Here is a 25,333-nt window from a genome sequence, read left to right on the forward strand (position 1 = left end):
CTACATTTTATTTATCCATTCACCAGTTGATGGAAATTTGGGTTGTTTTCACTTTTGGGCTATTATGAATAATACTTTTATGAACATGTGTGTACAAGTTTTTGTGTGGACATATGTTTTCATTTCTCTTGGGTATATACCTAGGAGTGGAATTACTGAGTTGTATGTTAGTCCTATGTTTAACCTTTTGAGGAGCGTCCACGCTGTTTTCCAAAGTGACTGCATCATTTCACATTTCCACCAGCAGTATATAAAGGTTTCAATTTTTCCACATTCTCACTAACACTTGTTATTGTGTTATTGATTAAAGTCGTCTTAGTGGGTGTCAAATGGTATCTCATTGTGAATTTTATTTGCGTTTCCCTGATGGCTGATGACATCAAGCATATTTTCATTGACCATTTGTATATTTTGTTCTTATTTGGGCATTATCTACTCAGATCTTTTGTCCGTTATCAATATCTTTTGAAGAGAAGAAAATAAGGATGAGAAACATTTGGGCATTTGCCCAAGTTCATACAGCTAATAAATCAAGTATGATTCATCTGAAGCTCATCTTGTCTCTAGAGTCTGTGTTCTGAAAGTCTACATTTATTCTATTAATCAATCACCTCCAATTATTAATATAATTGAGCTGAAGAAATTTCTATTTATTGAAATGTTTCCTACACTTAAGAACTATTTCTTTGTGTTTAATGGCAGGAAATAGAACGATATTTCTCAGTATGAAAAAACAGTTTAGCAATTCTAGTTCTCCAAATAATAAGGTGAAAAATTAATGCAATGCTCTTGTCAGATTTCCAATATCACAGGAAAGGATGGGATAATGATTTGTTTGTATCAGTGAAAATGGTAAAGTGCAAATAATGTGTAGTTAGAAAGGCCTCACATTTTTCTTTTTAAATTCCCATTTCCTTTAGACAATGGGGATTAAGCAGAGAATACACATTTAGGTAAACATGAACCCTAAAAGGGGAAAGAGAAGACCTTGCCTTTCCATTCCGAACTAACTCCTATCAAAATGTTTTCCAGTCTTTGGGAATTTCAACCCTCTGTAATCTTTCTGAAAATCAACTTGTAGAGTTGATAGCTCTTAGGAATAAGAAAAACTGTCCTCCCAGCAAATTCTATAATAGCCTGAGCAGGAGGGAGAGAGCAGAGTGCAAAGCAGTGTGTGAAGATGCTTAGATAAGAGGGACAGGTCCTGGAAGCCACACTTGTGTGAGGTCTCTGTGACAAACAAGCATTGTCTATACCAATGCTGGGTTGTTAATGCTCTGCCACAGAACACAGAGCACTGTATTTCCCATTCCAATCACTGGCAGCAAATTTTGCTCTATGTCATTTTGGATTGTTATAAAAATGTGATCCTTCCCATGATAAATCTAAGCATGTCAATCATATTTTATTAAACTTAGCAGCAGCAATATCTCCTAGCATACTATCAGTCCATCTCTATTTAGGATTATTATTTTTTTTAACCATGGGTTTTGAGCGATTGGAAAGCATTAGAGCTCTGTATTTGTGTGACACTTTGGAACCTCATAATTCCAAAATGTAATATGCTGTATCATGTGAAGCAAAGTTAAATAGGGAATGAAGTTATTCATGAGGGAAAAGAGGTTGGGGTAACTTGTGTTGTTCATGCAATCTAAAGTTAAATAAAGATAGAAAGGATGCAAATCTATGGCAAAATGTTTATTGATGTTTTTGTGATCAGGTTATGAAGAATATTAGTTTTGCTTTTCAGCATTAAAGAGATTCATGTGAATTACAGTAACCTCTTGAGTTTTAACTCTTACCTTCCAGATTTTGGGTGTAGGTTGTATACAATATTTTCTATTGTACACTAACTTCTCTTTCTTTAGCTTTGTTCAATTGTATCTAATTATAATAATATTGTAAATAGTAATTCTAATAAATATTTCACTATTAAAATGTGCCAGGCACTGCGCTAATCCATCTCCATGCGCAGTGTTAATTAGTATCACTAGCAGCTCCATGATGTACTTAAGCCATTACCCATTTTATAATCCAAGGTTAGAGCAGTTAGCAATTTACCCATGCTAGTAAAAAAGACTGTTACCAGATTAGCTCTATTCTAACCAGTTCCTAAGCAAATCCTGACTGTGGGTATAAAAAGTCCTTTAGGGGTTTCTGCTCCACAGTGGAAGGGATCTACTACTAATAGTACTGCTGTTATCAAGAACCGGTACACATCACACCTTATTTGGCTATCTTCCTTCAATAGATATCACACTTAGGGTGATATTTATTTGATCATCTTCCTTCAAAGGATACATAATTAGGGTGGATATGTTGTTCAACATTGTATCATAGAATTGAGCAGAATAATGATGCTCATTAAATATTCACTAACAAAACAAGTTAAAAAGAAACACTGGTGAAAGACATGAGCCAACTCATGTCACCTCTACCATAATCTGTCCTTCCTTCTACTATGTTCCTGTCCATCTAATTGAAATTCTGTATCTCATAAGATCTTGTTTTCCTTTCTAGTGCAGTTTTCCACTGGGACTATATTTCTTCCATAAACCCTGGAAACTGGGGTAGAACACTGAAATTCTATGGAATACATTTTAGATCACAGAAGCTTTAACGCCAACCAATGATTGAGATCCTGCTCTAAAGAGAAATCACTTGGAATCACAAAGAAAGCCCTTCACAGTTGAAGTATCATTGCTATTTTGAATTCTCTGCAGGTATTTGTCTTCTACCAGTCTGAACCAAAGCCAAGTTTACTTACTTGCTTCATCTATGTATTCATGTTGTGTTTCTGGCCTCCAAACTTTGGTGGTCAATTCTATTCCCAGTTCAATTCCTCAGCTCTAATCTTATCCAGTCTCATTTCTACTCCCACCAAAGTTCACAAACGTGGTCTCAGTACTCATGCAGAGGATAAGAGTGATATAAATTTTTAAGTACATTTAATCTCTATGCTGAGAATGGATCAGTATAAATTGAAAAGATCTGTCTAAACATGAACAAGTTTTAGAAACAAAGTGGATTTTACACTTTACTTTCCTTTTAAAACACTTCAATTGAATTTAAAAGTGATAAGCTCAAAAATAGTAAAGTTAATTTTAAAAAGCCTTTAATGAATAAATAAGTTTTATTACTAAATTGAAAAAAAAGTCAACGTAATAATTCATTACTCGGTTCACTATTTTTTGACCCAATCCTTTGGTTTAATTAACTTCATTTTTTTATTCCTGAATTGAATTTTATATTATACTTGCACAGGTCCAATCTGCTGACATAATGAATGAGTGATGGATCTACTTACAGTTAAAAATGATTATGTGATATTCTTAAGATTTATTCAGGATAGTTAGGAGTAATCAGAAAAGAAAGGGAAAATTCAAAAACTAATTTTTGGGTAAGTGCATTTATACTTGTGTGTGTGTGTATGTAAAAGATTTTTGTGTATGAAGAGAAATTCTTGTTGTGAATTAATTGTGAAAATTAAAGGCTAATATAGTTTTTAAAAACATGGGGCTTCCTGTTATTTTAAACTAGTATTTTTGGAAAAATTTGCAACTCAATTTAGATAAAAGAATGGGGCTTAATGTGACTTAGAATGTTCAGATTATAATTTATTATTCATTTCAGAATTTATTATTTCAGGGTGACACTATGTTTTATTATATTAGTCAGCATAGGAACTAATTTAACTACCACGATATAGAAACCAGTTAGAAAATTAACGATTTAACTGCAGGTAAAATATTTAGTTCCATTTCAGAGGTCCTATGCCTTTTACTGCTCAACTCAAATGTAAGCTATTAAGATACAGAAAATAGATGATAGAATTTACCCTCTTAATATTACATAGACTAGAATGTGGATTTCATAAGATTGATTACAGATTAATAAAGTCTTATGTTAGAACATCAAAGTATAAATTCTACTAAGTATGGTATTATAATTATTATTGTTAATTCACACAACTCCTATTTATAAAAAAGATTTAAAATGGATTAATGTAAAATGGGAAAAAACTCTATTTTATAAAAGATTAAAAATAAGAACCAAGTAATAAATGAACAGCTTATGGGAGAAGAGAATGATTATATTCTGAAATCTGCTAAAATAAATTACTACAATTGAGTACATAACATAGTTTGAGCTTCACAGTAACCACATAAAAATGTAAAAGATTATTTAATTTTTATTGTTTCATTTAATATAGCACATTAATTCACTTGAAAGGTGTTATACCATTTTTGGCCCCTAAGAAAATTTGCTCTATGGCTCATTGTTTAAGTTGCTATTGCTCATAACTAATACCTCTAAACCCAGTGGCTTATTGTTTTAAACATTATGTATTTATTTAGTTCATATTTTTGGGGGTTTCCTAGGAGTAGTTTGATATAAGCTGGGGTCAGCTGGGCAGCTCTGCTGATCTAGTTGGGTCTGGCTGGCTAGCCTGGGGAACGTTCTTCTTATGTGATGTCAGAGGTGCAAGACACGTTCAAGAATTTTTGAAGACTGTATTTGTACCACATCTACTAAAAGCCCATTGGCCAAAGCACATTTTATGCTCAAGCCCTTGGTTAAGGAATGGGAAGCCCTTTCACCTCACCCTCAAGTGGGAGAACACTGCAAAGTTACGCTGGGACAGTTGTGAATGTCTAATTCTTTTCCTGGAAGGGAATGGAGAATTGTGACAGTAATCCTGTCCACTGCAGTCATATCAAGTCATTCACCTAACAGATAATTGTTGAGCAATGAATAGAAGGCAGGAACTATGTAGGTGCAGGGGATACAGCTGGAAGTAAAATGCAAAAATCCCTGGCCTCACAGAGCTAATATTTTAGGAGAATGAGACAGAAAATAAGATATATAAGTAAAACACATAATGTACTTATTAGATCATGACAAATACTGTAGCAAACGATATAAAGCAGGAAGGAGAGTGGGGAGTATTGGCAGACAGTTTTCTAAATAGAGTGATAAGAGAAAGACACAGTGAGGAAGGGACATTAGACCTAAAGGAGGAGGGGGCACTATCTCTAGAGATAAATTAGGATTTCAGCTAACATTCAAAATCGAGAAAGCAGCAAATATAACAACCCCAAAATGAAGCCAGTCAAGTTATACAAAGAAGGGGAGTAACCAAGAGACGAGATCAGGGTGAAGGGGTAAAAAGCATCCGTACACTTTCTAAACCACTGTACCAACTTGGACTTGTACTCTGAGTGAGAGCAAAGGCAATTCAAGTTTTCGTGACATGATCAGACTTAAGTTTTAGCAGGCACATTCTGCCTGTTTTATTGAGAATAGAGTGTAGGCAGATAAAGGAGGAAGTAGAGAGACTTCAATGAGGTAGGATGGCAGCTTGGGGCCTCGGATCAGGGCCATACTGGTGGTGATGAGAGACTGCCTAAATCTGGATTTATTTTAAAGGAGAATTGACAGGGTTGGCTGAAAGATTGGATGAAGGATGGAGGATGGGGGAAGAACTTCCTTCAAAATTTTTGATCTGAGCAACTACAATTTAGAAGTCAACATTCCCAGAGGTAGAAAACTGTAGAAATAGTTAGGCTTTTGGTGATAACTAAGAGCTTGGCTTTGGATGTTTAGCAAAGTGGAGATATCAAGCAACCAGTCATGTACACAAGCCTAAACTTTTGTGGGGAGGTGTGAGCCAAAGATATAAATAAATGAGTCATCAGCATGAGTAGTGTTTAAAGCTACAGTCATGCGGATCATGGTTCTCAAATACAATTGTACCAGTACCCTATATTGATCCACTAAATTTAAATAAACAAATGTGTATTGTTCACCCACTATTTTTAAGACTCTGCTAGGCTCAGAGTGCCTATGATATCTAGCATACTGCCTTACAGTTCTTAGACATCTTATAAGGTACTTATAATTTTGTTTAAGCCTCAACCAAATGACTTGGGGTTAAGGAAAGATTTCTGTTAAAACAGTAGAAATGGAGGTTAAGTGAGATAAAGCTACAGAAGCCAAATAAGAGGAGCTGAGGACGGATAATAATGGGCTGATGAAGGAATCTCACTGAGCATGGAGATGCCCAAGGCTCACTCCAACTCAAATGACTCCAGGCGTATGTTTCATGGTCCAGAGTCTACAGCCTAAGTGGTCTGAAAATAGTCAAACTCGAGTCTAGAGTTTGCAGACAACAGGATCTAAGCCAGGCAGGGCTGGGGGATGCAAATCTGACAACATGAGCAAGCAAGGCCCAGCAGGAACAGAGACTGATTTGGTGTAGGATTCCGGAAGGCACCATTAGAGTCACTTGAGAGACATCTTAAAATCAGTCTCAAGAAAACTACTCATTCTCATCTCTTAGTTAAAATTCAGCTCTGAAACACTAGGGATTTCCCTCTGATTGGCCTTCCTCTAATTCCAGAGTGCTATGATCTTTCACTTCTATTTAAAAAGCCATAATGCACTCTTGTTCCCACTTCAACACACAAGTCAGGGTAGCAGAGGTCATTAACTTGGTGTGTGTTCTACAGATAAATAAGGATTTTGAACTAATCTGTACACAGGGATATTTGGTCAGGCCTGGAGATTTAATTGAACTTGGTATTCATTTACAATTAGTATGTTTTGTTTACTTTCTTATATCATTAGCAAACATTAAAAAGCAGATACAAGTAAACTTTGTGCCAATTACATAAGAAAATAATTGGATTTTATTAATCCAGGAACTCAGGCAATCAATTAAGGCAAGGGTACTCTGGTCTCAGTCACCTCATTATTCTTCACGCTAATTAATCGCAAATACTAATGGATTGCTGAGAAATGGGATGCTCTACTCCTTTAGACACATACAGAAGCTCTTAAAGTGGCATTGTCTATGTCTTTGAAAAAAAAATACTTGCTTTGGCTGAATGAAGTGTTTGCTTTAAAGTAGAAAATTCCATTCTGAGTTATGATAGTCGCTTCTTCATAAATTCTTTCTAAATTAAGAAATTTAACACATGAATGAATGACCCTTTCAAGTTTCAAACCTAACAACAATGTCAACTGATCAGGAGCTAAAAGGAGTGTAATAGATCAGATATAGGCTCAAGCTCCATTATTAAACTAATTGCCTATATAGTAATAAGTAGGATATTTAACTTCTCTGAGCCTCAATTTCCTCACTGTAAAATGGGTTAATAATATTAACATTGATCGCAAAGAATTATGGTAATGAGAAAATGCAATAATGTATATAAAATTCCTGGTGCATATTAGACCCGGAATGATTTTTTTTTTCTCTTCTTCTTGTCCCAGGAGTTTAGGATATAGCCCTCCAAGTCATAGTTGGTGGTAGATTCTCTCTAGATTTTATCTTTTTAAAATAATAATGTTGTTCCAAGCAGGTCCATGATGCCCAGCCAATCTGTATGTGTTTAAGCCATTTAATGAGCTCACCTTTACTGGGGTGGAAAAGACATAACCAACCTGTTTGCTCTAGCTTTGGAGGCCATATTGCACCAGCCTTATATAATGAGGAAGTTTGACCAAACTTTTTCAAAATACTTCAGCCTAACTTACATAAGATTGGGGTAAATTATTTCTAAAAAGTCTTGTAAAGCTTATTGTAAAATTATCTGTGTGGTATTTATCTATGCAAGTTCTCTATTCTCACATCAATTTTGATATTTGAATTTTATCACTAATTTTAATTTTGTTTTTAAAAACTACTAACTTATGTTTGTTTCTAATATTATATAATTTTAAAACGTTTTTGTCTGAGTTATGTCCTGGACCAACTTCTGTTTTCATTTTCATTTTTTTCTTACTAGTCTTCCTAGATGTTTGTCTTTATTATTCATCTTCCCGAAGAACCAGATATTTTTCATTTATCTTTGTCTCTCTCCATTTCTTCACTTTGTGTTTTGTCTCTTTTTTTTACTTTGAATTTTATTTGCTCTATTGCTCTTTTTATAACTTCTTTTAAAAAATGTTTTTATTGTATAAATTTTAAAAAAACAGATAATTTTATAGCTTAATTAATTATTATAAGGTGAATTCCTTTTTAATAAGCCCCAAGTCAAGAACTAGAACTTTAACAGCCACTTCAGAAGCGTTTCAATGTGCTGTGTCCCAACCACAGGTACCACCTTCTCTCCAAAATTACTCACTGTCCTGACTTTTATGGTTACCCTGGCCTTATCTCTGTATATTTTCTTCACTCAAGTGAAGATATAGATTAGTCTTGATCATTAAAAATAATTTAAAATAATTATAACTTTAAGTCTCTTTCAATCTACAGTTTCTATTTTCATCACTTTCTTTTTCTTACTATTTATATGGGAAGAACCTGGAGTGTCTGTCATCTCTAGAAGTGTGAGTTGGCTCAGGTATACACCTATGTAAATACCACCAGAATATTTACATCATCCCCAAAATGTTCTTTCATTGTATCACTTCCCGGATCAATGCTCAACCCATTCCCTTAGCCCTAGGCAACTACTGATCTGCCCACAGAAGTAGTTTTAGTCTAGTTACTTTAGTGGCACAATTTAAAGATCATATGTATCACATATTATTTTTAATATATCCTGCATTTTAATGAAAATCTGATTGGATAGTACATTCTATGTTTAATGTCCTTTTCCATTAATATTTTTAAGTTTATTTAACTTCATATTGTATTTATTATTTTGGTCACGACATCTGATGTCAATATAACTGTCATATATTTTTAGAGAGCTTGGCCTTCTCTCTAGAAGTTTTGACATTTTCTCCTGTTATTTTAAATGCCACCATAACATGTCTTTGTATGGGTATCTATTTCCTCTGTTTGATTCTCAATGAAAAATTTCATTATGAGGTTTTTCTTCATTTTCAAATTCTGGTCTATTTTATCTACATTTTTTTTTCTTCCTCCTTTTCATTCCTTCGTGACATTTTTTGGTCCTGATTTGACATAACTACTTTTAGCTCTTATCTTTTAATATTTCTTTTATATATTCTATTCTTTATTATTTTCCACTTTCTGAAAAACATTCTTCAATCTAATATTCCAATTCACCAATTCACTCTTTAGTTTTATTCATCCTATTATTTATTCTATATAAAGTATTATTTCAACAATTATAGAAACACTACCATTCCTATCTTTTAAGATTTAATATATGGTGTTGTAATTCAATATAATTTAATATGTAGTTTCATAATTATATATATTCATATATATGGTTATATTTAACATACTTTAATTTTTAATTTTTTTATTCTAATATTTCTATTTCAGGTGGTGTAGATTATACAGAACAGAAGATTCATATTTCTATCTCTTATAATTTTCTTTCTGCAAAACAGAAAAAAAAACTCCATTAATGTTTCTTATAAAACATATGTGAAAAAAATAATTCTCACAGCTTTTGTTAGTTTGAAAAAAATCATTTTTTTTCCTTAATTTTTCACGGGAATTTCTTCTGGGTATAGAAATCTAAATTGACTTTTTTCTCTTTTTTTCAGTGCTTTAAAAACGTCATTCTATTGACTTCTGGCCCCTACGGTTCTGTAACAAATCCATTGTTATCATATTTATTCTTCTATATGTAATGTGTCTTTTTTGTTGGAATGGTTTTAAAATTTTCTTTTTATTACTGCTTTTCAGCAATGTGATAATAATGTGTCTTGCCGTAGTGTTCTTATGTTTCTTATGCTTAGGTTGAGTAAACATCTTGGATCTATATGATTATAATTTAAAGAAATTTGGAAAACTTGCAGTCATTTACTCAGATATTTTCCAACTTTTGCACCTTCTGGAAGACAAATTACTCATATGTTAGAGTGAATAATATTACTATACAGGTCACTATTCTGCTAATTATCTTCTTAATATTTTTTCTCTGTGCTTTATTTTTCATAAATTTTATTACTATTTTCAGTTTTATTGATTTTTTTATAGCTTTTAGTTTTATGCTAATTCTCTTCAGTGTATTTTTCATTTAAGAGGTAGGATTTTTATAAGTATAGTTTCTAGTTTTATATCTCCAACCTTTCTCCTGATGCAGTTAATATTTTCCTTTATATCCTTGAGTATATTCTAAGATTTAAAATAACTATTTTGAAGTCATAATCTAGTTCCAGCATCTTCGTCATTTCTAGGTCTGTTTCTGTTGATTGATATTTCCCTTGATTATGGGTCACATTTCCTTGTTTCTTTGCATGGCTTTAAATTTTTGGTTGAATGCTGAACATTGAAAATTGACTTTGTTAAGTGTTGTATATTGTAATATTCCTTTAAAGAGAGATGATGTTTGATCTGACACACAGGTAAGTTACTTGAAGATCAGTTTGATTACTCTAAGACTTGTATTTAAGCTTTGTTATGTAAGTCCAGAGTAGCCTTTTTCCTAATCCAACAATTGGCCCACTAGTAAGGTGAAACTCCTCTAAAGAACATAAACAGTGATCAATATATTGTGAAATCTATCTACTCTGATTGGTAGAAACATGAACTATTTCTGCCCTGTGTGAGCCCTGGGACTTATCCAGCCTATTGCTTTCTAATGGTTCTTTAACTTACTTTGAGTATGTTCCTTTCTTGCGTGTTTAAAACTCAGCTAAAAACTTAGAGGGGTTCTTTGAAGACCTGTGGGCCCCCCTCTCTCTCTCTCTCTCAACCTCCCATCTCTCTGTATTCAGCATCATGAATTCTAGCTACCTCTCCATCACCAAATACCAACCCTCCTTAAGTCAGGAGACCACCGGAGTCTTTTTGGAAACTCACTCTGTGGGCCGTGACAGGGAAACTCACTCTATGCAGTAAGCTTGAACAATTACAGAGCTTACTTTAAATGTTTCCTTTATCCCAAACATCAAAGAAATTCAGTGCCTACCAGCTAACGTCTGAAACCAGTAGTTGCATATATTTTATTCTGTTTGCTACATGACTACAGTGAGAGGGAAATACCTATAGCTGTCAATGCTTCATTGGTGAAAGTAAAAGTAATTTATTTAATATTAAATTAGGCACTATTAAAAAAATCATACACACCTGTGATTACACTACTCACATTTAACATCTACTAATTTGCATACTTGCTTCAGATCAGTTTAGTGAAGGTATATTTCATACTGAAGTGTAAGTTGCACACAGAATAGAACATAAAGCATAAGTACAGCTTGATGAATTTTGACAAATCATATACACCTGTGTGTAACCAGAACCTAGATCAAGCAATATGCCATTACCCCTTCAGTCCTCTTCTGGCAAGATATTCCCTACTAAAGTTAACAACTGACTGCTAACATCATAGATAATTTTTGCCTGTTTTAAACTTTATATAAATGGAAACCTACCTTTCATATTATTTTATATTGGGCTCCTGTCATCAAAAATATGTTTGTGGGACCTGGCTCCATGGCCGAGTGGTTAAAATTCCACAGGCTCCACTTCAGCGGCCCAGGTTCACGGGTTCAGATCCCAGGTGCTCATCTTCTCCACTCTCCAGCCATGCTGCGGTGGCCTCCCACGTACAGAATAGAGGAGGATTGGCATGGATGTTAGCTTAGGGCTAATCTTCCTCAACAAAAAAAAAAAGTTGAAATAGTGAGTGCAGGTGATGGAGAATTTTTAAAATATCACTCAAATATTCTTATGGTAATTGTTTATATAGACTTTTCTATATTATATTGGGTCAATCTCAGAATTTTAAATATTCCAGCACATCAATCTTTAAAGTGTTAAGATTAATTAATATAAATTGAGCAAAGTATTATCCTGTAGTTCTTACTTATTGTATTTATCTGAGTTTATGTCTCCAATCTCTTTTCTACTGCTGTGAAATTTTGCTTTCTCCCTTTTTCCTTTTTGAAATTAAACATGTGTACATTTATTCAGTTGCTCAAAATAGCAGCAGGTTGTAAAGAACACAAATACTCACAAAAGACAATGGCAAATAAATTATGGTACTTTCACACATTGGAGTATGCAGCCACCCCCACATCACTACCAAAAAAGAATGGAGTCAATAGGTAAAGGAAAAAAATTGTAGCAAATGTACACAGTATGCTATCATAAGTTTAAGAAAGGGTGTAATATGTTGTATACATGAATATATAATATATAAAGAAATATATAGATACAGCAACATGCATACAGGTGTATGTGTATATGTATATGCACACACACAGATACATACATCCATCTCTGGAAAAATTCGAAAGCCAATGTCAGCATCAGTTGCCTTCAGAAAGCATAACTGGAAGGGTGCCAAGGGGTAATATTGTGAGGGAAAATTTTCGCCATTCACTCTTTGTATCTTGAATTTTGAATTGTGTCAATTATGTGAATATATTACTTCTCCAAAAGAAAAGGAAACTTCCGCTTGCTCTGCTTAGTTCACTCTCCTAACAAGTGATAGCAATTCAAATTTCCACTACTAATTCATGAGATTACCTGTTTCACTGCATACCTATCAGCACTCAATGTTACTAATCTTTATATTGCTGTCATTTTAAAGGGTGAAAAAGATTATATCATTGCTGTGATATTTATTATCTTGTCTACTAGTGAGATTGAGTATCTTTTCATATGTTTATTATCCATTTGTATTTCCTCCTTCCTAAATTGTATTTTTATATGTTTGAATTGTTTTTGGCAATTTGCAGAGAGTTCTTTCTATATTACAGTTATTAGCCTTATGCCTTCCCACATTTTTTGCAATGAACATTTATATTTTTTACAATAAAATAAATGTAATTTAAAATTTGTATTGCCTGATCATTAAAAAATGTTTCACAGCCAGGTAGTGCCAAATGGGAAGATAATATGAAATAAACCCCTACATTTGCATAGTCCTTTATAGTTTACAAAGCTTTATCATGACATTCTACTTGTAAAAAATAATTACTTAATTTTCTAAAGTAACTCATTTATATGATTCAAAATGAAAGGAATACAAAAGTACATGTGAAAATTTTTCTCCTTGACCCCAAGTAACTAAGGCCCCTTTGCTAGAGTTAGTTGAGTGTTATTGGAAATTTCTTGTATTCTTCCAGAGTACTCATGCATATAAAATGAAGTGTGTATCCTCTCCCCCTTTTATACAAATGGAAAACATATTAGAGACACTATGCTTCTCTTTGCATTTTCATTTAATCCTGTATCTTAGAAAACATTTCAGATTAGTATATGCAGACCTTTCTTATTGTTATCTCTAACAGTATAGTATCGCTTTATGGATATACTGTAATTCATTTAGCCTGTGTTCTATTAATGAATATTTAGGCCATTCAGAATTTTGATATTATAAACAGTGATAAAGAGAAAAATATTTTACATTTATCATTTTAAAACTGTAAGACTTAGGAAGGAAAATTACTTGGTGAAAAGTTATGTATGTTTTGGATTTTGATTGATATTACCAAATTTACCCTCTTCTAATAATGTCTGTTTTTCACATCCTCACTAGTTCATTAGGGCACCAAATTTTTGGATTTCTGTTAATCTGATAGGTACTATCTTTGCATTTCTCTTATTATGGTGGTTAACCATAGATACAGATATAGATAGATATAGATACAGATAGACACAAATATAGATATAGATAGATACAGATACAGAAATAGATAGAAACAGATGTAAACCATTTGTATTTCCTTTTCTTTGAAATGTCTATTTATGTCTTCCAGCTGTTGAGTTTTTGTTGTTGTTGTTAGAAAATACATAAAACATATAATTTCAATCTTGTTCCACTTGGAATTTATTCTTTTTTAAAGGATGAGTTTTGTAATCAACTTTATTTATTGCTATATATATGGCTATTCACTTCTTCCAAAATGGTTTATAGAATAATCCAACTTTTCCTATTGATTGGCAGACTAAACTGTATATTAACTTTTCTATGTTCTAGGATCCTTCTCTGAGCTTCTCTAGGATCCATGACATTCTGTTTCAGTGATCTATGTTGGTGCGCATTCACAGCATACTTTCTTTTTTCTGCGGAAGATTTGCCCTGAGCTAAAATCTGTGCCAATCTTCCTCTATTTTGTATGTGGGTCTCCACCACAGCATGGCCACCAACAAGTGATGTAGGTCCATGCCCAGGAGCCAAACCCGGGCTGCCAAAGCAGAGCATGCCAAACTTAACCACTAGGCCATAGGGCCGGCCCCCGTGACATACTTTTTAATCACTGCAGCTGTATAATATTTGGTTGTAGCATAGTAGAGTTGGGCTCTCCTTGTTGTTTTACATTTTCAGGGTTTCTATGAAAATTATTGCTTGTTTATTTTTTCTAAATGAATTTTGGCATTATTTGTCTAAATACTACCTTTCACCCATAAAACATCTAGATATTCATGAGCGGGAGAATAGATAAATATATTCCTGTGAAGTCATACAATGTTGTACTGGACAACAGTAAACAAAGAGCAGCATTGCTAATGTGGCAAAGCTCATTGTTAGTGATGTAAGTCAGAATAGTGTGTCCTTGTGGGAGGGGGGTGATGCTGATTTAGAAAAGTTACAAGGGAATTTTCCAGAGTGATGGGAAAGTTCTATATCTTGACCTGGTGGTGGTTACTTGGTTGTATGCCCAAATACCTCTTTCACTCGTATTATGCAAGTGAAATTACAAATTAAGGATCCACATGCAGGATCTTGCTCAGCGAAGTGTTTAGCATTGCTTGTACATTTTTTTTTTAAAAAACATGAACTACCTGAATTTAAATTCTAAAGGATTTCCTACAACCATCCATATTTTAGCTTTATTATAATATCAGATTTTAGCAAATTGGGTTCAAATTCCCACAAGGCTTTTGAAACTCTGTATGCATTGTTTCTTTGGACGGAACACGTGATCTCCAATTCTGTGTGCTTCTCTGCAATCACTATTGTCTCGCCCCTCCTAACTACTTCAATCACTCCTTTTCCTGAACTTAAGCTTTACAATATCATTTATTTCACTGAACTGGGTGGGCCTATTTATTCTTTAACTACCATTTGCATTTGTGTTACTGATAGCTGGTTAAAAGTAAATGTCACCTGGAATGCCCATTAAATTCTCTGCAGGGAAGGATTTTCCTTGAGCTAACATCTGTTGCCAGTCTTCATCTTTTTTTTTTTCTCCCCAAAGCCTCAGTGCATGGTTGTATAATCTAGTTGTAAGTCCTTCTAATTCTTCTATGTGAGCCACGGCCACAGCATGGCTACTGACAGACAAGTGGTCTGTTTCTGTGACCCAGGAACGGACCTGGGCCGCCAAAGCAGTGAGAGGGCTGAAATTCAACCACTAGACCATCAGGACTGGCTCAAATTCTGTTCTTTCTTAAAATTTCAAATTATGACCTTGTTCTTTAAATGCCTCCTTAACTACTCCAACCCTCAAAAATCTATTTCTTTGAATGTCATTATAATTGTCTTTAATCTGATTATCAATCAGTATGTAAAATATCTGTTGCTTATGATTTTTTAATTCAAATATATGTGCTGGCTCCTGATTGGATTATAGCACTATTAAGGAATGAATTGTGTTTTAGATCATTCTTTCTTTGGAGATTACATAAGGTGATATCTAATTAGCAATCTCTTAATTGTTTGAGAATTACACACCTTAGAAGGATGATTAGAAAACTCAAATATTTATCAGCAAGTTGGCAATCCATTACTGGATGCTAGTATAGAATGCCCCATTCAGGGTAGAAAAATGTAATCTGTAGACATACATATTTTGTTATGATGGTTTACAAAAACTATGGCTTACATCTCAATTTAGTAAGATTAAGATATTAACAGTTTTGAAACTAGGATATATATTTAGAGAAAAATAAATAAATTGTTATGATTTTGAAAAGCTGCTAGAGAGTTTTCTAGAAGAGGATGATAAATGATTATTTTTTAAGCTGTAAAGGGGAAATCAATACTTTTCATAGACTAAAAATAAAATAAAAACATGTTAATATCCCCATTGCTTCCCATTACAGAAATACAATGTGAGGGACTGCATAACAGTCAAAGTATTTTTTTTCCATATTAAATCACTTCCCACAAGGGCTTTGTGTTCATTTGGAATGATACTTTTATTTCACTGTATGTTTCTGTAAGACTCATCAGCACCAATAAACTCCTTTTGATATTTTATGTTTTCTTTCATTGATATGCCGAAAGTGGTCATTTACATTTTCCAATCCAGATCACACCCCAAAACTTTAAGCCTTCGCCCTCATCTTTGTTAAATAGAGCGATGGCAGAATGAAACTTCTTTACGGCACTCGTCCTGAGCCTCAGCCTTTGCTGTCTGAGGCATTCATGACAGATGCAATCACAGACAGCTTATACCCCATGGCACTGAGAAATTAAAAGATAATGTGAATGATATCACACCAGAAAAAGCATTACAGCGATAAACAGAAAAAAACAATATAGCCTAAGTCTTTGAGACATCTAAAATAATATTCAACACACTGAAAGGTGTAACTTGCCTGTAGGAAAGTCACTGGAGTTATTCCTAGATAAAAGTCACCAGGCACGGAAGAGGGACAACATAGTGAGGTTGAGTGGGGCAATGACCTTTGGTGTTGGGGGCAGCTGACTTCCTCAAAGCTTCATTGATGCCCAGACAAGATCAAAGCCATCTGTCATTTGCCTCTGGATGTTAAAAATAGGTCACTACACCCTAGTTTATTCTCTTCTTTTGAATGTGTATTCACTCTTCTCTTGTTTTTCAAATGCAGAGTTCTAACAGTGTCTGATTTTTACAACTATTTTGAAGTAGCTGAGGGAATATGCTATCAATGCCAACAGAAAATAATTAACTTGTATGAAAATGCAGTTCAGATTTCTGTGTGGCGTTGTCATTCATTTGATGTTTGATAATTCACCTTGTTAGGGACAAATAATTAAATTTGAGGCATTTTGTATTTTATGGATTTATATATAAGATAACACAAATAATACCAAAGTGCTTTATTGTAGCTTACATTTTCATAAATTTTCTAAGCTGTAGGTTTAAAATGTATAAAAGAAATTAAATGTGGCCAAATTAGAGCTACTACTGTGAATAAGTAATGAAAAATAATTTTAATTAACTTACACATAGTACCAGTTTTGTATTCACAGGCTTGCAGATAGTCTGTGTTTGAAAATGGTTAAACATTCCTTCTGAAAATTTTTTAAAAAATCCGTTTACTTCGCAAACTGTTCTAATCAGTAGCCACTAGCCAAATAGGCAGAGCTGTGATTAGTTTCCCCATAACTGGGATTGTTATTTCAGGTCAAATTGAACAGGACTGCCAGTGACCCCAGACTGAGTCAGTGTCAGGAGAAGGTTCTCAGTGGAGAAGAGAAGGAAAGGAGAGAGAACTAGAAATATCCATAAAGCACCCCAAGGAAATACCTGCAGCAGGCTCCAACTCTCTTTCCAATCATGATGCCAAATTGCTTATTATCTCTCTAAAGTGTCTTTCCTCTTTCAGTTGGTACTCAGTGTTGATTGAAAATTAATGGCACATGAACACAAATATATTCAGCTGAGTCAGATTACACCATGTAGTTTTCCCGAGGTCCTATATCCACTTCTTGAAAATTACTAATGAGCAGACTTTTAAAGTGGGTGTGCTAATGGGGATAAAAAAAATATAAGAAATTATAAAAGTATGGCATTCAAATACACCGTTCCTCTACCAATGCACCTTTTTGTTGTTTTTGAAAGAGACTTTTACAAAATGTATAAATTTTTTTTGTAGTTTCCACCAAATAGAGGCAGAAGCTAAGCATCTTAAACTTCTGGAGGATGGTAATTGTGTGTTCTTTGCCTTTCTATTTCCCCATAGTACCTTGTCCAGCCAATTGCACTCAACAAATATTTGTTGAACTAATTGAACCTTGATATAATTATTGTTTTTGATACTATAACTATAATGAGCTATTAAAAGTCTTCAAAACATAAACTCTTCTATCTACTTATATATTTCCATAGTGTCTCTCATCACAGTTTTAATATGCTTTGGAACATGTGCTCTATCAGCACAATGACAGAAAACCAATTGGAGAAATGTGGTTAATTTGGGAAATTTCACTTGAATTTCCAAAAGTATTCTTAGATTATGTGGTCAAGGAGAGAAACCCTTAGCGTGCTCATTGTTTCATAGTTTGCGTGGCCTCCTGACTCCACAGTGTTTAAACCAGGAAAGGTGATTATATTTAGATTTACATGCATCTGTGGACCCAACTCTGGAAACCATACTCTGATACCAAAACCTATACTGGACAAAATAAGGGAAGTATAAGTACGACAGATGATTTGGCTCAGATAGCAATGACCCATTTAGAGGTAGGGAGAGAGGAAGTATATCTTGCCATGGATGCTTGGGACCATATTTTCTGATGTCTGGTCTCTCAACCTGGGTCCTTGACACTTGCCACCAGCTTGACTTGATGACTTTTGAATATACATGTGTACATCCAACGTTGCCTGAGCTATATGGAGGGCTAGCCTCACGGGCTTAGGGCCCTGCGCTCAGAGCACCCAGTGCTCTGTTCACACTGTCTTGAAATTCTTAACATTATCTTTGACTTTCTGTTTTGTAAATGAATTCCGGTGGCACAATTAAGCAAGGTTTGGGGGTGGGGGGAGGTATGGAGTCTCAGTTCACCTATAGTCTTGCTCCCCAGCCACTCAGTGTAGATTTTCAGCTGCCTGCTCATGGGCTGTCTGGCACACCAGACCCTGTGCCCACTATGGCTTTTTCCTCCCCCGGGGGCAAGAGCTCTTCCCATCTGCAGTTGGGGAAGGCAAAAAAGGGGGAGTCCACATTCCACCAGAGACCTCTGGCCCTCGGGTCTGGGTGTGAGTGCACCCCGGGGGCCCGGGTCAGAATCCAGAGTCAGGCACCTGTGCTCCCGGGCTGATGGTGGTCAATGCCCTTCACACCTCGGGGTCCAGCAGGCAGCCAAAAGCCAAGGTTTGAGGATGGGTGGGGTCAGCCTGTCTGGGGCAAACTGAAGCTGTGGAAAGGGGAATGACTGGCTTCGATTCCCCAGAGCCCGCCTCCATCCTGGGCTGTGCATCGTCTTGGAAGGGAGAATCTGATTAGGTTCCATCGAGTGCCTCCAACCACAGGTTGGGCGTCCAAGGCAGCTGTGAGGGTCTGCATTTTCCGGTATACCCATACCCAAGGCAGTGCCCCTTGCCCCTCGGGATGGCTCTGTGCCTGCGGAAAACCTCTTTTCCTTCCTCTACGCTCTTTGAGTATAACTTGGATTTCTTAGCTCTGGCCTGCTTGAGGCACCCTCTGCGAATGAGCTATAAAATACAAACTCTGTCATTTTGGTGTTTCCACATATGAATTAAAAGATCTCATATTTGTATTTAAAACTAACATTGGGTACTGTAAAGAAAAATGGAAAATTTTATGCTATAATTTAAATTTATGCTAAATAATAAAAAATAAATTTAATGTATGCTAATAATTTTTAAAAATTATTTACTTGGAACAACATTAAATAGCAAATAAAAACATGGTAAGTCAAGAGAGAGACCACCGAAGAAAGGAAAACCTTTATATTTTGGTACCACTTTATAATTTACACCACTGTTCCCCTGCTCTTTGAACAAGGGGTCCTGCATTTGCCTTTTGCACTGGGTCCCACAAACTATGCAGCCAGCCCTGATTGGACTGAACTGTATTGAATTCTCTCTCAATGTCAAGTGATTTCTGTTTCTTTTTGCCTTTCTTTTCTTCTTAAACTGATCTTCTGGTATGGATTTGCCTTTCTAAACATATGTACCTCATGTGCCTCCCTGTGTCAATGTCTGTCTGGTCTCTCCACAGTGAACTTGTCAGCCTCCATGCAGTCAGAAGGTTCTTCCTGGATTGTATTCTGGGTCCTGAATTTCCTCGTCTCCCTTTCTGGCTGATTGTACAGATGTATGTGGTTGGCAGACACGAGTATCACTGGGTATAAGTGAAGCTGCAGCAGGAGTTTCGATAAGAAGTTAACTGAAGAATACAGAGTGGGTTACTTTAGGTTATGTTTTCAGCATTGGTGGTAAAGACAGGAATGTTGTGCAAGAAGTCAAATATTTGATTAGCAGCAGGCTGAGAGGTTCTGTAATGTCCTTTTCATCTTTAAATTTTATGATTTCAGAGAAGAAAGTCTATTGCTGGCATAAGAAAAATAAATTATCTCTAATGTGCTTTTCATGATTACGAAATATCACTGAAAATTGCCCTAAAAATCTAGGCAGATTATAGTAGTTCCATAACTCTAGTTGGGGCAACTTGATAGAGATCTTTAGGCTCATCTTTCTGACACAATTTGCTGAAAGTTTCAGAGAGAATTGAGTGTTACACAATATTAACTGATGAGAGAAATATAGAAATTAAAATGAAATGCCTGATTTGACCTAATCACTCATCTTACTAGTGTTTTTAGCATCAGTACCTTATGTCCATATTGAGATAGCTTGTGAACTTTGGCAATTCATTTAATAACTGTTAGCCTCTTTCATTACCTTTAATATGGCAATAATAATGCCTCATTTGTGATTAGATGCAATAACATATAGAAAGGCCCCAGGACTGTATACCAAGTAAAATTTAATTCCATTTCCATTTGGAACAGTTTCATAATGTGCTAACCCCATGACAGAAGCAATGAACCAATTTGAACCCCTTTTAAAGATGGGATACTTATCAATATCAGGAGAGTAATATGTATGAAATTGTAAGGCACTTAATTAATTAATTTATGTAATTCTCCTCTACATTTTCCTTGATATCTAGAATCGGATAAAAGGTGCATAAGGACTAAGTTTTGAATTATCTACCAAAAAAAAGGGCTTGGGCAAATTATTCCAATTATTTAGACAAATATTTATCCAATATATCGTAGATTGTGCCTGCATGATGTTACTTGATGACATATTGTTAAAACTTAAATTGCAACCATCATGCAGGTGGGTACTCTTTCCCTTCTTCTCTAATTCTCTTTGCCTATAAGGAAAACAAATCATAAATAAAAAACCCTTGCCTTACATTTTTTTTATTAGGGTCCATATCAATGATTCGGGCCCAAAGTGGTTAAGGCTTTTGGGCACCTTCATAAATTATAAAGCTGTGTAGTTTAATCCAATGCCGTTCGTTCTTCCCCTTTCCAATGGGATTGCTCATATGAATGCTTGTTGATTCACTTTCTTAATGTGTTTCATAGCTTTTAATTTCTTCCTACCCTCCCAACCACAGTGCAGTAGCCTCTCATGTGATCCTACTATTTATATTTCAAACTATGTTCTACTCTCCTGCTAGGGTCAACTTCTTAAGATAAGGCATTCAAATCACTGGAGATTTGAAGGGAGGTAGAACACAAACTTATTCCCTTCCAGAGTTTGGAACCAACTGAAAGTTAAGACAGAGAAGTAAGACTAATGAAAATACAAAATTCAATCCTAATATTCATAGTTTTTCAAAAAATATGGATTTAAATATGCAGCCACATGTGTCTATTTATATCTGCTACCTGAGCCTATCCCTTGGAATAGCCCACTTAATAGAAAGTTGGGAATTATAGAGCAAATGCAATTGCTACAGCTGCTGTCTCTTAAGACAGAATGAGAGGGTGTGTCTTGGGAGGAAGAACAATACAATGAATTTCCAGAGTTAATAGGCTACCTGCGACAATCTACCCATGTCAACCTTTTAAAAATAAAATCTTTGTTACCCATGGGGCGATATGCCAGATATCTCTCCCCGTCATAAGAAAGTACGAATGAAAGGATACCTCTGTGAAGCAGTTTATATTAACTCTTCCTAAAATCCTTTCATGATTGCTTAAACAATAATTCTGAATTCTCTTTCCCATCCCTCACACCCTTTCCCCAGCATAGGGTTCCACGAAGTGCCTCTACCTCATCTACTTCTCTTGACCTCATTTCCTATACTTCAGCAGAACTACATTCTACCACATAGGACTTCCTCCAGCATACTGACACATTGTGCCTCCATATTTATTCCTGTATCATTGCCTTAACCTACAAAGCCCTCCTCTTGGATTACTTTGCTTATCAAAACTGACTCTTCAAAATTTAGAAGAGATACCGACTCTTCCAAAGTCTATTCTCTGATCTTCTAGTTGGAATTATTGCCCTCTTCTGCTCATAACTCTCTAGAATGGAAAGATCACTGATTTGACACAGGCTTGAATCCTACCTCTGTTGCTTACCAGCTGTGAATCTCTGAATTCGTTACCCTTTTTTTGGTATCACTTTTCAATCCATAAAATATGTATGACAATGCCTAATTCATAGAGTATTTATGAAAGCAAATAAGAAGAGATAGGTTGAAATCACCTTAGGGTAGCAGAGCTCAATATATTTTTCCTGTTATCCCTTATCTCATTCTCCAAGATTTTTGCCATTTATTAAATATATCTATATATTTAAATTGTGAAAGAAGTTTTAAAAATTATGATAATTATGAATATAACAGAAAATAATATATATATTGGGGTACTTGAAGTGTGCACCAAATGTATTGGCATAGCATCTGTCCCATTTTTACAGTCAAAATTCTGAGTCATTTGCCAATTAAGTGACAGAAAATAGCCTTCATGCATCTCTTTTATTATTTATTTATTTATTTATTTATTTTAATTTTTTGTTTATTGCAGTAACATTGGTTTATAACATTGTAAAAATTTCAGGTGTACATCATTGTACTTCTATTTCTGCATAGATTACATCATGTTCACCACCAAAATACTAATTACAACCCATCGCCACACACATGTGCCGAATTATCCCTTTCACCCTCCTCCCTCCCCCCTTCCCCTCTGGTAACCACCAATCCAATCTCTGTCCCTATGTGTTTGTTTATTGTTGTTATTATCTACTACTTAATGAAGGAAATCATGCGGTATTTGACCTTCTCCCTCTGACTTATTTCACTTTGCATTATACCCTCAATGTCCATCCATGATGTCACAAATGGCTGGATTTCATCATTTCTTATGGCTGAGTAGTATTCCATTGTGTATATATACCACAGCTTCTTTATCCATTCATCCCTTGATGGGCACTTAGGTTGCTTCCAAGTCTTGGCTATTGTGAATAACGCTGCAATGAACACATGGGTGCATGTACCTTTACAAATTGGTGTTTTCAAGTTCTTTGGGTAAATACCCAGCAGTGGGATGGCTGGATCATATGGTAGTTCTATCCTTGATTTTTTGAGGAATCTCCATACTGTTTTCCATAGTGGCTGCACCAGTTTGCACTCCCACCAACAGTGTATGAGAGTTCCCTTCTCTCCACATCCTCTCCAACACATGTTGTTTCCTGTCTTGTTAATTATAGCCACTCTGACGGGCGTCAGGTGGTATCTCATTGTAGTTTTGATTTGCATTTCCCTGATAGTTAGTGATTTTGAACATCTTTTCATGTGTCTGTTGGCCATCTGTATATCTTCTTTGCAGAAATGTCTGTTCAGGTCCTTTGCCCATTTTTTAATTGGGTTGGTAGTTTTTTTGTTGGTAAGATGCATGAGTTCTTTATATATTTTGGAGATTAAGCCCTTATCAGAAGTATGGTTTGCAAATATCTTATCCCAATTGTTAGGTTGTCTTTTCGTTTTGTTGATGGTTTCCTTTGCTGTGCAGAAGCTTTTTAGTTTGATGTAGTCCCATTTGTTTATTTTTTCTATTGTTTCTCTTGCCCTGTCAGATGTGGTGTTTGAGAAGATGTTGCTAAGACTGATGTCGAAGAGCATACTGCCTATATTTTCTTCTAGAAGTTTCACAGTTTCAGGTCTTACATTCAAGTCTTTAATCCATTTGGAGTTAATTTTTGTGTATGGTGTAAGGTAAGGGTCTACTTTCATTTTTTTGTGTGTGGCTATCCAGTTTTCCCAACACCATTTGTTGAAGAGACTTTCTTTTCCCCATTGTATGTGCTTGGCTCCTTTGTCAAAGATTAGCTGTCCATAGATGTGTGGGTTTATTTCTGGGCTTTCGATTCTATTCTATTGATCTGTGGGTCTGTTTTTGTGCCAGTACCATGCTGTTTTGGTTACTACAGCTTTGTAGTATATTTTGAAATCAGGGAGTGTGAGACCTCCAGCTTTGTTGTTTTTTCTTAGGATTCCTTTAGCTATTCGAGGTCTTTTGTTGTTCCATATAAATTTTAGGATTCTTTATTCTATTTCTGTGAAAAATGTTGTTGGAACTTTGATAGGGATTGCATTGAACCTACAGATGGCTTTAGGAAGTATGGACATCTTAACTATGTTAATTCTTCCAATCCAAGAGCACGGAATATCTTTCCATTTCTTTGTGTCTTCTTCAATTTCTTTCAGCAATGTTTTATAGTTTTCGGTATACAGATCTTTCACCTCTTTGGTTAAGTTTATTCCTAGGTATTTAATTCTTTTTGTTGCAATTGTAAATGGGATGGTATTCTTAATTTCTCTTTCTGCTACTTCGTTCTTAGTGTACAGAAATGCAACTGATTTTTGTATGTTGATTTTGTATCCTGCAACTTTACCATATTCGTTTATTACTTCTAAAAGTTTTCTGGTGGATTCTTTAGGGTTTTCTATGTATAAAATCATGTCATCTGCAAATAGTGACAGTTTCACTTCTTCCTTTCCAATTTGGATCCCTTTTATTTCTTTCTCTTGCCTGATTGCTCTGGCTAGGACTTCCAGTACTATGTTAAATAGGAGTGGTGACAGTGGGCATCCTTGTCTGGTTCCTGTTCTTAGAGGGATGGCTTTCAGTTTTTCACCATTGAGGATGATATTAGCTGTGGGTTTCTCATATATGGTCTTTATTATGTTGAGATACTTTCCTTCTATACCCATTTTATTCAGAGTTTTTATCATAAATGGATGCTGTATCTTGTCAAATGCTTTCTCTGCATCTATTGAGATGATCATGTGATTTTTGTTCTTCATTTTATTAACGTGGTGTATTACGTTGATTGACTTGCGAATGTTAAACCATCCCTGCATACCTGGAATAAATCCCACTTGATCATGGTGTATAATCTTTTTAACGTATTGTTGTATGCGAGTTGCTAGTATTTTGTTGAGGATTTTTGCATCGATGTTCATCAGTGATATTGGCCTGTAATTTTCTTTTTTTGTGTTGTCCTTTTCTGGTTTTGGTGTCAGGGTAATGTCAGCTTCGTAGAATGAGTTAGGGAGCTTCCCCCCCTCCTCAATTTTTTGGAAGAGTTTGAGAAGGATAGGTATTAAGTCTTCTTTGAATGTTTGGTAGAATTCACCAGGGAAGCCGTCTGGTCCTGGACTTTTATTTTTGGGGAGGTTTGTGATTACTGCTTCGATCTCCTTACTGGTGATTGGTCTATTCAAATTCTCTACTTCTTC

This window comes from Ceratotherium simum, chromosome 34, assembly GCF_057802395.1.
Source record: "Ceratotherium simum simum isolate JZ-2026a chromosome 34, ASM5780239v1, whole genome shotgun sequence".
NCBI lineage: Eukaryota > Metazoa > Chordata > Mammalia > Perissodactyla > Rhinocerotidae > Ceratotherium > Ceratotherium simum.